The sequence below is a fragment of the Rosa rugosa genome, chromosome 7, assembly GCF_958449725.1.
Source record: "Rosa rugosa chromosome 7, drRosRugo1.1, whole genome shotgun sequence".
Lineage (NCBI taxonomy): Eukaryota > Viridiplantae > Streptophyta > Magnoliopsida > Rosales > Rosaceae > Rosa > Rosa rugosa.
In genome coordinates, this window is record NC_084826.1 from 39729017 (window position 1) to 39742614 (window position 13598).

Sequence of the window (13598 nt, forward strand, 5' to 3'; positions counted from 1 at the left end):
ACCCCATAATATATCAACATGCTCGTATCGACGAGTAGAAGACAACTATGAAAATGAAACCCCAAAAACTGGCCAGACGCGCCGCCACACGCTACCGGCAACCAAAAAATTGGGTCATGAAACTCTATGCCAAAATGTTCACAACAACAAGTCCAACAACTTCTTCAACTAGCACAAAGTTAGAATCTAAACCATTTAGCCGGAATTTACCTCGAAAGAAAAAGGGCCGATTGAAACCCAAGAATCCCAATTTGTTCGATTCTCCTTCCCAATTTGTTCAAGATACTTGGGGAGAAATGATCAGCGACACATGGGCTCCAAAACCCCTCAAGAAATGGCGTCGGAGGTGGCCAGAATCACGAGTTCCGACGGTGAACTCAACACATCGCCTCCACCCACTTTTTCGCCCTGCTGTGCCTTCCACGGCCAAAATCGAACAACAATACTACCCTAGACTTGAAGAGGGAGAAGAGACGAAACGATTGTGACCGATGGCGTGGCCAGAGGGGGCTGACGGCAAAGAAATCGTTAGAGAAAGGAAAACGGGTCGGGTTCGGCGTTGGGAAAGTTAGGGTTTCCGATTTTGGAAACTTTTCGAAAAGTGAAATATGAAATTATTTTTGGAATTTTTCTATTTATAGGAATTTTCCAAAGTAGTAAAAACTTCCGCTGACCAAAACTTCTTCATACGATCTCCGATTTTCTTGTTCTGCATGTCCACGAACTCGTATCGACGCGCTCTACTACTTTTTTGAAGAAAGTTTATAGAGAAACTCAACAAATAAGAAGTCAACCCATTGACTGCTCGAAAATAAAACGTTTCAAGTAATTATTCGTCCGGAACACTTTCGCTCCGCCCTCGAACCACGAAGTCGTCCTAACAATCAACTTAATAATTTTTGAAAAATTATCAGAGATTAATAACAAATTTTCGGGATATTACAGTATGCTTATTGTGAAATTAGTTTGAGATTGGTGAATTGGATTGGTGTAGTTTCATTCTTGGTTGAAGCTATGAAATTGAAATCTCCCTGATTATATGATTGAGATTGACAAATTGTTGTTGTTGTGGTAAGTTTGAAGTTATTTTGAATTAGGGGGAAAGTTGGATGAGTTGGTGAATCTATTACTAAGATTACTACTAAGACTAGTAATTGATATCACAATTGTGGAGTGGAGTTATGTTAAAAGAATGGCTGTGAATGTGTAGAAATGGTTTAAAATAAGTATCAAGTGTCCATAGTAAATTCAATGGAATTACTATGTGATGCGATATATAAGGAAATTGGAAATAGTTGTGAAAGGTATGGAAGTTAATTGGTTGGTATTCCAAATTCAAGTAAAGTGTTGAGTAATTGGAACTATTTGTGAGTGTAGTGCAATTGGTCAAACGATGGTCAAATTGGTCAACTCTTGGTCAAACTAGGAAAAGTTGATTTGACGATGTTTGAATCGTCGAGATTTTAGATATTTGTTTAATAGATTATTAACGATCGAAATGTCAGAAATTAGGACTCCAGTTACCCGAGGAACGAAAGGTTCGAGACTCTCAAAGTACATGAAGGAAAGCATCGGAATCCAGATAGGGGATTCGGGCATTACTTAGTTAGCTGTTTCATGTTTTATGTACAATGATGCATGATACATGATACGGTTTAGTTCCATTTTTTGTTTTAGTTAAGTTCTAGATGACGAAGTTGATTTCCTTGGCCGTGTGGCAAGTCTTTTTATAATCCTTGGCTTGTAAGTTTGTTACTACATGTTGTGTTATATATAAGAGTAAAAATTAGGTTAATAATGTGTATTCCTTGGCTTCGATCCCCTTAACCTTCAGAGGGTTAGCTATGTTAGGTCCATAATTACTTAGTAATTATTTCCCTAGTCTTGCACTTTTGCTTAACCTTTGTGTTTATTTTTATTTATTTACTATGTTTTTCTTATCATGCTAGGAAATGATGGAGGAGCTTGGAAATGCCTTAGCACATTTTCCTACTCCGGCTAGGAGAAACTGAGCTAAGCAAGGAGGGAGGAGCGGCAGCCTGACCAAATGAATTCAAAATGAGATGAAATTTTACAGACACATTTTAAACATCCTAAGGATCATTTTGTATGAAGAGTACAGGAGCTATTTCGGAGTGGAAAGACTTCAAATATAGGTGCAAATTTCTGCACTAAAAGACGAAAACTGCAAAACTAGACCTGAGATACCGGCAGTATTTCGAGCCAAACCACAATGAAATAAGCTTTAAAATTTTACTATAATGATCTACACTCATGGAGGAACACTTGGTATGAAGAAAGCAAAGGCCAATTCTGAAGTCTTGGTAGAGATGTAATCAGGGGCGACCCTGAGAGTGTGCAGGTAGTGCTGCCGCACAAGGCCTCTGAAAATCGGTTGGTGCAGCAAACAAGTGCTTGTGGAGGAGAGTGATACATCATGAATGTATTCGTAGTTGTAGTCTCGTGTTTGACTTTCTTAGTTATCTTGATTAGCTGGTTGAGAATAATTTTTATAGGACTAAATTCAGTTTATCCCCTTCAACTTTGGGTCGATCTTCACTTCAGTCCCTGATATTTTTTTTTTTAATCACGTTGGTCCCTGCAGTTCCAATTTCCATCACCCGAGTCCAAATTTCAAAATTGACTCTAAATATGACGTCATATGCTGAGTTGGCCCCGACATAAGGGCCCACTTTTCAGCCTTTGACCCTCAATTTGGAGGAAATGTCCATACTGCCCCCCTCAAATATTCTTCTTCTTCCCCTGCATAATTCTTCTTCTTCTTCCTCTTGTTCATCCTTTCAACAACAAAAGCAGAAGAAAAATTCACATTTCATTCATCAAATTGTGATAAACTCCAGAACAGAAGATCGTCAACTAAGTTTAACTTAACATCAGAAACTATGTAATGCCAAAAGAACCACAACTCAAAAGCATGTTTCACACACACACAATGCTAAATATTGGCCTAAGAAACGCTAGAAATGCAATCCCAATAGTACTTTCATCACAAATTACACCATTAATCCCCAAAGTTCAGAACTTTGCCCCGAAATTCAAAACTCTAGAAGCTAATTCAAAGAGTAAAGCAGCAAAATTACCAATACCAGGCTTCTATACATCTCAAACTCCACAAGACAAACCAAGATAGCAATATTAAGCTAGAACAACACAAGTAAGAGATACCCAGAACCAAATTTAGCCAATCAAATACAAGAACAACGAAATGGGACAGCTGGAATTCCAAAATACTCAACTGGGTACGTGAAGAACAAAGCATCAGGTTCAATAAACTCACCCAGAGAAGTACTCAATCCACCCACAAGTAAGAGTGCGAGATCCACCCAAATCTCACCCACAATCTCGCTACAATCCTAATAGCAGATCACCACGGCGAATTTTAAAGTCGTTGATGGAGTTCTGGCAATCGAGTGACAGGGCACCAACTCGAATTCCAGTTGCCTCTCCACCGCAATCAAAGTATGCAACAATTTGAATTGTAAAATCAGGAATGCAACAATTTGAATTGTAAAATCAGGAATTTTTAGTTAAAGAAGGATGGGAGGAAAAGAGGAACTGGGGTTGGGATTGCATGAAGGGGTTTGACCACCCAAAAGAGCTCAGGCTGTGAATTGAAAAGAGTTTGACAGAGTGACTTAGGAAACACTAGAATGGCAATCGGAGTAGAAGGAGTATCGGACAACGTCGGAGGAGAGCAGAGAGGCCTCCAGTTGGAAGATCTTCGGCTTCGGCGATCCAGCAAAGTCAATAGCAGAGGTGGAGGGAGAGATCAGAGACGGAGGCAGCTTCATCAGGTGATGGAGGCGGCTTCGTTAGGCATTCAATTCGGGTTCGAATCCGGTTCATGCAGCGGCTTCGTCAATTACCCGTTTCCAGAGGCGGATGAAGGCGGCGAGTGTTGGCTTGCACCCAAGGACCCTTCTTCGGGGTTCAACATTCTCAGAAAAAAAAAAAAAAAAAAAAAAAAAAAAAAAAAAAGGCGAGGCCGAGGAGAGAGAAAGTACTGAGAAAAAATAAAGAGAAAAAAAAATTAGAAATTAGATTAAATTGGAAATGCCCATTTTACCCTTCTTAAGGGTTCAAATTCTGAAAAGTGGGCCCTCATGTCGGGGCCAACTCAGCATATGAAGTCATATTTAGAGCCAATTTTGAAATTTGGACTCGGGTGATGGAAATTGGAACTGCAGGGACCAACGGGATTAAAAAAAAAGATCAGGGACTGAAGTGAAGATCGACCCAAAGTTGAAGGGGGGTAAACTGAATTTAGTCCATTTTTATATTATTGAATGATCTTGTCATAACATTTATTTTATTATACCCATTCAATTTAATTCATTATGCAATGAACATAAGGCCTTGGTAAAATTTTTGCACTAGCTCTCTGACTTCTCAAGACCGGCCCTAGATATAATTGAAGGAAGGAAGAAAGGAGAAGAAAGTGCACAAACGGACAAAAAAATGGGTCAACACCGGTCAACGTAGGATTCCGACCATTTCCGGTCATGTTGGCCAGCCAAAAACATATGTGGAGGGCAAGGAAGAGCTGTTGACTAGGGTTAGAGACTTTAGGTGGGAAGATGTGGTGTAGGTTGTTTTTAAATTCAAAATTTAAAAGATGACAAGTGGTCCCCCTCTAACATATTATACATTTGTCTCTCATTTATTGTCTTGTTCCCTTGCACAATGACTCTCCTACCCTTACTTTATCTCATTCACCAAAATACTTAAGGGCTTTTAAGTCATTTTTATGCGAAAATAAATATTATATCCACATTTTGTGCTTACACCATTGTTCATTACATCTCACCATTAATTCCTTTTGATCTCCTCCATTGATTTGAATTGTCTTAGCCTTTAAATAGCCCATTCTCTCTCCCAAAACCGTGCATACCCTTGGCTCTCTCTTTTTGAAACATCAAAAGCTCTTTTTTCTAGTTTTAGGTTAGTTTTTCATAGACTGTACATAGTTTTTTGAGTTTTGTGTAAGAGAAAGGTACGTAGCTGGGTTTCACCAAAAGCTGAAGTCTCTACACACTTTGATCAATCACTTCTCTTGTTTCTCACACATTCAAGCCTTGTTCTTACTTTGTTATTGAGATTTTGTGGATTTGTATAGTGATTTGGGTTCTAGAAACCAAAATCCCTATACTTTGAAGCATTTCTCTTCTCATATAGCATCTAGGAGGCAAGGAGACATATTGTGCTTTTGGTTTGACTCCAAAGTGAGTCAAACCCTTCGGTGTATCACTTGTTCTCCACTCTTTGCTCTTTTTTATTTGTTAATTATGATGTTTGTTGCTTGTAATTGTGTAGATATGAGTTGTGAGTAGTTGATTCTGGGCCAAATTTGTGCACAAAACAATGTAAATTCCTATGTTCTTTAATGTTTATGCATGTTTTGAATCTATTAGTTACTATACTTTCATGTATCCTAAGTGTGTTTATGGATTTGTCACCTAGAAGCATGCTTTAGGAAATTAATGAATCAGAAACATGAACTTGATAAATTCTTGATTCTGTGAGCATGTGCAGCTAAGTAGGTGGTGGCTTAGGTTATTCCTACGAGAAGAACTAAGTTGCTTGAATTTCTTACCTACAAAATAAAGCATGATGTTGTGAGTTTAGGTTCCAAAAGAATTTAGGCTCACGGCACCATAGGTCATTTATGATCCGGAAGATTTGAATGGTTTAAAGGTTGTGTAATTTAGCTTTGCTTTGGAAGAGATTGTTAAATTGCATGACTAGTTGGTTTCTTGGTAGCTTCATCAAAGCACCAAGAGGAAATTTATCAAAGCATGCTGTCACCAGGGATGGATCCTATCTCTTTTATTTTTCCTAACAAACAACAGTCACACACTTGCTTTCTTCTATTCTACTCTCTCTCTTTCTTTGAAACAGTATACTCTCTCTCCCTCTCAACGAAACCACAACCATGACCTCCGCTTTCTCTCTCTATCCAAGCTGTAAAACTCCATTAAACAACCTATCAACTCCAAAAACACGAGGTCTGAGCCACAGAAGCGAAAGACAATGACAGAGACCTCGAGGATTCAAGGTTCGAGAGCTAGGAGAGTGATGGATCGGGGAAAAAAAAAACACTCAAACCCGCCTAGCGCCCACATAGGCCGCTCAGACGGCCGCCCAAGCCCAGCCTGCCCAACAGCTCCGACTTGGCATTACTCGAGGAGCCGCCGCCCAGCGCCTAAGCACCACCTAGGCGGCCTGGGCAGCCGAGTTTTAGAACACTGACTAAAACTTGACCTTCTATACTTGAGAGTAGGAGACATCATACACCAAATTTGCACATAATTTAATACTCAATGATGTCTCCATCAAGTGTTTGGCGCTACTGCCAGGGATCAAACCTGGCTCACCCGCGTGACAGGCGGGAATACTTAGGAGTTACGACTATACTTAACACTTGCCATTAAATTTTCTTAATGGATGTCAAGTGCCTAACTTGCCATTGTTTGGTTATCACCGATTTGCATTATGGAGCTAAATGGAGGATCTTCAAGGAGTTTACGCTTTCTAATCTCTCTCTTCTATCTAACTAAGCATGATTAGTTGTATTTATGTGTTTTTATGTTAATAAATTTGTGACTTCAAGAGTTTTGGATAGTTATTTCACCCTTGGTCAATGGATAAGACACAAAAGATTTAGCTTTTATTGAAACGATTATCCAAAATTCAAGTATGAGGTGACTACGCTTTCTCTCTTGCCATATAGTTAGTTTAGTTGTTGTGAATGCTAGTTGTGGCCTTAATGCTGCATGCTCCCCAAAACATTGATAGGATCTTAATAGCTTCATTATACATTAAGGACTATATGATGTTTTAAGTCTGAGGTCCTTGTTAAGCCAATGATTAATGTGTTACTTAGTTTGTGTTAACTAGCATGTGGTAGTTAATGAGCATATTGTCTTATGCCTTAAATTTGATTCACCATTGTTCATTGCACATTGAGGACAATGTGTGGTTTAAGTGTGAGGTGTAAAGCTAAGTAATTTTATTCCTTATCCTTTAATTTATTTTCATTTTCTTATTGAAAAACCCATAAAAATTGAAAATTTTGAAAATTCCAAAAATATTTTGGCTTGCTTGTGTGTATTCGAAAAATGAAATAACCCCCAAGGATGAGACTGAACTTATATTTAATTGGATTGATTGATTTTGAGCACGTTTACCGATTGTAGATGAATGCTTATTTAATTAATGGATTTGACATTTTGTGCTCACATGCATTTAAAGTCATGTTGCCTATGTCATTTTAGATGTATGTGGGAAAAATGAGGACTAAATTTGTTGAAACTATCTAAGCCTAATTATGTGAGCTTTTGGCCTAAAAGAGTGCATACAAATTTCAAATGCACTAGTTCTTTCATTGTGTGATCAATTCATTGTGCATACAATCTAGAACTTGCTCCAAATCTCTCAAAACTTTATATCAAAAGCATGAGTTGTTATTGGAGAAGAACAAGGCCCTAAACCACCATAGCCAAATAGCTTTTGTCCTTAAAATGAAAATCCATTAGTTAGCCAATTTGAGCCTAAGTAACTATATGTTAGCCTTTTCATTTCTTCACCACCACAAACGTCTACCTTTTTAAAACTTAAAACACTTTTCCTACCATCTCTGAGCCAAGTTGTAAGCAATGTGAGTCCTATTATTAGGTTGGTGCTTGTAAATGAGTTTGATAATATTACAAAAGAATCAGTGTGAGATGGGGTAGAAGGTATTTTTGTGTGTTTGTAGCCACAAAAAAATCGGTGACCCTAGAAACATGTTAAAAGAAAAAAAATATATCAAAAGAATTATTCAAAGTCAATATGGACTAGCGTCACCAAACAAAAAGAAAATAGAAAAAGAAAAAAAAAATTGTTGTGCAAAAAAAAATTAGTGTGAGAAAGGAAAGAAAAAAAAGTGTGAGTTGTACAAAGCGGAATAAAACTTTTTATTAGATTAGTAGTCCTTTGGTTTTTGAGTTTGTAAAAAAAAAAAAAAAAAAAAAAGGAAGGTTTTACAAAGCACCTTTAAAGAAAAAGGAACTCAACAAGAGAATTGCATACTAGGAGGCTTAGAACTTGTATTTCATTTCCCTCAATTTCTTAAACCCCCGCCTTAAGCCCCACTACAACCTAATTAAGAGACCTTGTGATCCAAGAGAACTCATGCAATGATCATGCGGAGAAAGATGAAAGAGCAAGCCTATGGAAAGCATATCAATTGAATTTCTTTTGAGTGCAAACACTAACCATTAAACACTTGAGTGAAAATGAGCGATATCCATGTGAGTTTGATGGTTAGACAAATGCAGTTCAAGTTAATCCCACGTAAACCAATTACGGTGCATTCAATCTATTTTTGTCAAGCATGACTTTCCAAATCCAATTATTAGCTTTACATTTCAAAATTTTGGTTTCTAAACTTGCTCAATTTTCAAATAAAAAAGTATTCTAAAGTTTGTCATTCTTTAAATGAAATGGTTAAAGTACATTTTCATACTAGGATCCCAAAATATTGTTTTATGCGTCGGTTTTCAAACCTAATCGAGGTGAAGCCTGTACTGAGTAGCAAGGACAAACGCTCACCCCTACAATAGTATGGTTGCAGGTACTGTGCACTGGTGACAAAATAATAACGGACGAAACTCGGTGTGCGAGAGCAAGTTCGATAAACTTTCGTAGTAGGACTCAGGTTCCGGGTTCTATTTTGATTTCCATTTCTCGAATTTTGTTTTTCTGGAATTTGTTGGAAATTAAACTTGTGTCGAACTTGGTTAAATTCTCATTATCTGAGCTTCTTTATTCCTTGAGTAATCGTTCATATCAAGTTCTGGATGAATAAATTGACTTTAGTAATTTAAATATTTTCACCTCAAAATTATTTTTAAGTTTCCGCTGTGCTTTTACGAAAACTTTGTCAAACAGAATACCTTACGGTTCTCTAGAATGTAAATCAGGTATTCGGTTTATGTTTTAGAGACTCACGGCAATGTGACGTGCTCAAGCTGGTGACGTGCATTTTGGAGTGTTACACAGTTCGTCTATTGTGATACGTTTAATACCTTGACACGACACAAACCGGACACAAGACAAACCATTTACAACCCTATTAATTGTCATTGACTTATTTCAATTTTTTTATGTTGCTCTTGAGGCTTTAGGCCAATAGTTTAGAGAGTGATTTTTAATTCATAAATCAGCCAAAAAAAAATTTAGAAGGAGAAATTACAAAACAAAGCCTCTAGGGCAACTATAACTGAGCAAATCAAAATTGGAGGCCAAGGAAGCTTGACTAAGTATTCTACCACACCAAATCTTCGGAATAAGAAGGCATAACCCACCGAAGTTACCGTATCCGCCAAGAAGTTAGTTTCACAATGGATGTGCGAGAAGGTGATGGTTCCAAATTAGCATCAATTCTCTTAATATCACAGATCAAAGATCTAAGCCTCCAAGGAACATGGCAAGGATTGTTAACACAACTGATTACTAGGGCAGAATCACCTTCAACCAGAACATGGGGATGATTGACTCTTCTAGCAGCAAGAAGACCATCTTTAAGCGCAAGACACTCAGCAATGGGAACACTAGCGGTCTTCAAGCTACAAGCTCTAGCAATTAGAGGGAGCTATTATGATCACGGATGACAAAACCTGAAGCAGCTTGACCATTGGAGGAAATCGAGCCATTAAAATTTAGCTTGACACAGTCGAGAGGGGGGGCCTGCGAATTCCATTTAATTACTTCAGATTGGATACAGGGATATTTAGAAGGCCTACTATTGAAGTCTCAATTGGAAGAGCCAGCTGAAGCAACGGCACACACCACATAAAGAGACAAGTGAGCAGATGAGAAAATTAAGTTGTTTCGAGCTTCCCAGATCTCCCAGAACGTGAGGGTACAATCTTCTATGGTAGTAGGGACTTCATTTTGGAAAATCAAAGTCAACCACTCCCTAAAGCACGAGGCAGAAGGAGGAGAGAGATTCCTTGCAAAATTCCAGACATCAGAAACTACATGGCATGAATGGAAGAAATTGTAAGTATCTTCCACCCAGAGTGACAAAAACACAATAGTCATCTAAACCATTAATAAAATAAGCTAAACAAGCTCTTGTTTTCAGTCTACCCCTAACCAGAAGCCAAGCAAAGATTTTGACTTTTGAGCGATATTTAAAGTCAAAATCTTATTAAGAACCTTAGTCTGAGAATGCTCAGAAGAATTATACTGCATCTATGTAGCCAGCTTAATGGAGAATTTACCATTTAGAGCCGGCCCCCAGACGAACTCATCATCATAGTCTGAAACAGGGATTTTTTTGAAGAAAAGGATAATTTCATTAAACTTATCCTTGGCCAGAAGGCACATACATCAGATGTTGTCTCATACCAAAATCATAAATGGTATAAGCTAACCAACAAAAGACAGGTACCCTCATTCGTAACACATTCGCTCACTTATTGAGCCTAATAACAAGAAACAAAACCCTCCCTACCAACCTCTCATGAAGCAGTAACCTAGTCGCCTAGAGACCTCAATTAGTGTACAACTAGATAACAAAGATGAAAGTAGTAGAAGACTCAAATACAAGCATTACGCGAGGAAACCATGAAATCAAAGTTTTCCTTTGCCCTTGTCTCTAGGGCTGGAAGCGGAACCAGTGGTTGTAGGATAGGTGAGCTTCAGCAGACCACCATTATTCTTCTTACTAGAACGCTAATTCTTATTCTTGCTGCCAAGAGGCCTACCGGTCTTCTTCTTCAGAGTTACTAAAGCAACATCACTGTCATCTTCAATCAATCCCAATGCATCAGCCTGTAGGGTTGGAATCTTTACCACCCAATATGGTTTTGAATTTCTTAGGGGAAGGATTACAAACACTAGTGCAGTTCCGTTTCTTAGAAGGCAATCCCACTTCTTGATGCACCTGCATACCTGTGGAGTCATCCAAATCACAAGGCTCAATGGTAGGTTCCAGAGCTGGACTCTGATCTTTCTCCAATTCGTGCTCCAAAGGAGCACCAACCACAGCAATGTCCGCTGCAGGGACAGAACCCGAAGGAGAAGCAGGAGGGAGTGGCCGCTCCGTTCGACGAATGACTGGTTTCCTCTTCAAAGGGATGAAAGAAGAGGCAGCAAAGAGATCATTCTTGTCCTTAGCCGAGAAAGAGAAAGAACCCCCAAAGGTCGATGGTCCAGGAAAATATAAAACCCTAGGAGTAGGGTTTGCCATACTTGGCTCCACACAAGCAATTCCGGCATGGGTGATGAGTCCACACTGAGAACATCTCCCTTTCAGATGTTCAAACTAAAACTGAAGAATAGGTTCAACACCAACATCCAGATAAATTCTCCGTTCAAGCAGGATCGGCTTGGAAATATCATGAGTGAATAAAACCCTAAGCAAGCCTTTCCTGAACTCCTTCTTATCATAGTCCAAGAAACCCCCTAGAAGGTTTCCGATCAGTGTGAGATTCTCAGGCTCTTCATACAGGGGTGGGATTCCAGAAACCCTAACCCAAACTCGGAGATGCTTAAACTGAATTTCATGCAGTGGTTTGACTCCATCATACTCTGCAAAACACACGAGGTTCGGTCATAGCACCAGACTCCTCCCCGGTTTGTTACGATCTCTAACATATTCAAAAGAGAATAAGAACAGATCCCCAGCCCTCTGTTGAAAGCCAAGTTCGGAGGAAGTGGGTTTTGAAAGCCTTCGGATCAACCTGCTTTCGGGTCAATGGTTTGCCAAGAAGAAAAGATTGGGATGGCCTGCGCACAGGGCCACCACCAATTTTTCCTAGATGAGGCAGCAAAACTCGCTGTAACAGCATCGATGGAAGCCATGGAATTGGGAGAAGTGGTAGAGTAGGGTAGAGAGGTTTGACGAAGGAGGTGAGAGCGCCGTAGGCTAGCTAGGGTTGTAGAGAAAAAAGTCTCCCAGTCTGAAACAGGGATGTTAATACCAATGAATTAACTATCAGAATATGAAGAACATAGAAAGTTTGGGCATATTCCACCATCTATCTTCAATTAATAGAGTTAACTGTCAGTCTCATTCTAAATTGATAGAGTTACTGATATTAGGATCAACCAGTTGAATTAAAGGAAAGTCAAAAATTCATTTGAGGGTCCAAAATTTTATATCCTACCTAAATCAACCAAATTAGGTCGAGGATTTTTCATCCAACCCTTTTTTTTGTATTTCATTTTCTTTCATCTTTATCTTATGGTTTTCATTTTCTTTCATTTTTATCTCATGGTTGGTGGCTACATGAGCAATCAGATTTCATACTACTTACTAACAAAAGCGATGAAAAATATTTGATTTGACGGAGAAGATGGAAATTGTAAATTTATGTTAAAGGAGTGAATTTTCACAATTGTACATTTGAGGTACCAATCAACAATAATGACTTAATTTAGGGGACTTCATAGCTTCACAATTATGACTAATTTTGGGGACTTCATAGTTTGTTCCGGTTCTGTTGGGCCCATATTGCTTCCCAAGTTTGTTTTCAATTGATAAATCATTTGCAATTAGAAAGGTCAGTTTTTCTTGTGAGAATTGTCAACTAGAAAATCAAAATTTACAGAAACGAACAAATGACAGTTGACATGCATTCATTCAAATTTGAGAATTCATAGCACATTTTCTGGATTCAGTGCATATACCAAGAAAACATGAAAATTGAAATATGCATTAAGGCATGCTTTTGCAAGGAGGAATATGATTTTGACTGCAACAAAACAAGATGAACGGCAACCAATCTGTCATTGTTAACATCCCCAAGTTAAAATGGATTAAGGGTAAACATTTGTTCCGGTTTATCTAACAAAAACCCACCCAAATTGAAGTTGCATGGAAAATTAAAAAAAATCTCCGAAAATCCTATAGGAAAGGAATGGAAAGCTGATTTCATCCCTAACCCTCGAACCGATTCGGGAGGCTAAACCCTCTTAACTCTGAGCCTCTCTTCTCTGTGAGGACCGAACGGCGCCGTATCAAGATCAACCTTTCGGTTTTTCTGAGGCCCAAAACAATCAAAAGAAACAGCAAAATCAAATCAAATGTCCGAAGCAAGCGGAGTTGCAAAAGCAACAAAGGATGAACACATCAATCTGGTCTCAACCTTGAATCGCATCAAATCGAATCGCTGTGCGCCCCTGTCTGAACCAAACTGTGTGGATTCACAGTATGATTATTCGTGAGGCAGATATAAGAAAAGAGAAAGAGAAAGAGAAAGAGATTAATAATGTATGAGGATGCTTGGAGGACAACTGAATTGAGAAAGAGCCCTCAAAAACGCCTCGCTCAATCCAACACAAAACATATTGGATTGAGATTAATGTTTGCCTCCTAACTAAGCCCACATATATGAAATCCAAATCAGTTCATAAGGCTACTCTAAAGAGGCAATAACAACAACAACAACAAACACAAACACAAACACAAAATCAAAATCAATTCTAACAGCTCTCGCAGAGGTGCGGCCTCGAATCGGGGACTCGTGATACGGCTAGGGTTTCATACGCTCAAATTTATAGAGATCAGGTGCCAAATTTCCTTT

The 13598-nt window shown here is 38.6% G+C and overlaps 2 non-coding genes across 2 annotated transcripts; both read right to left on the bottom strand.

The window, feature by feature from the left end:
* Positions 1-13096: 13096 nt before the first annotated feature.
* LOC133724012 (small nucleolar RNA snoR138) lies at positions 13097-13245 on the bottom strand. The gene has a single exon (XR_009853431.1). It is a non-coding gene; the product is annotated as a small nucleolar RNA snoR138 (small nucleolar RNA).
* Positions 13246-13281: 36 nt separating this feature from the next.
* Positions 13282-13403, bottom strand: LOC133724004 (small nucleolar RNA U19). Its single transcript, XR_009853423.1, has one exon. It is a non-coding gene; the product is annotated as a small nucleolar RNA U19 (small nucleolar RNA).
* Positions 13404-13598: the final 195 nt, after the last annotated feature.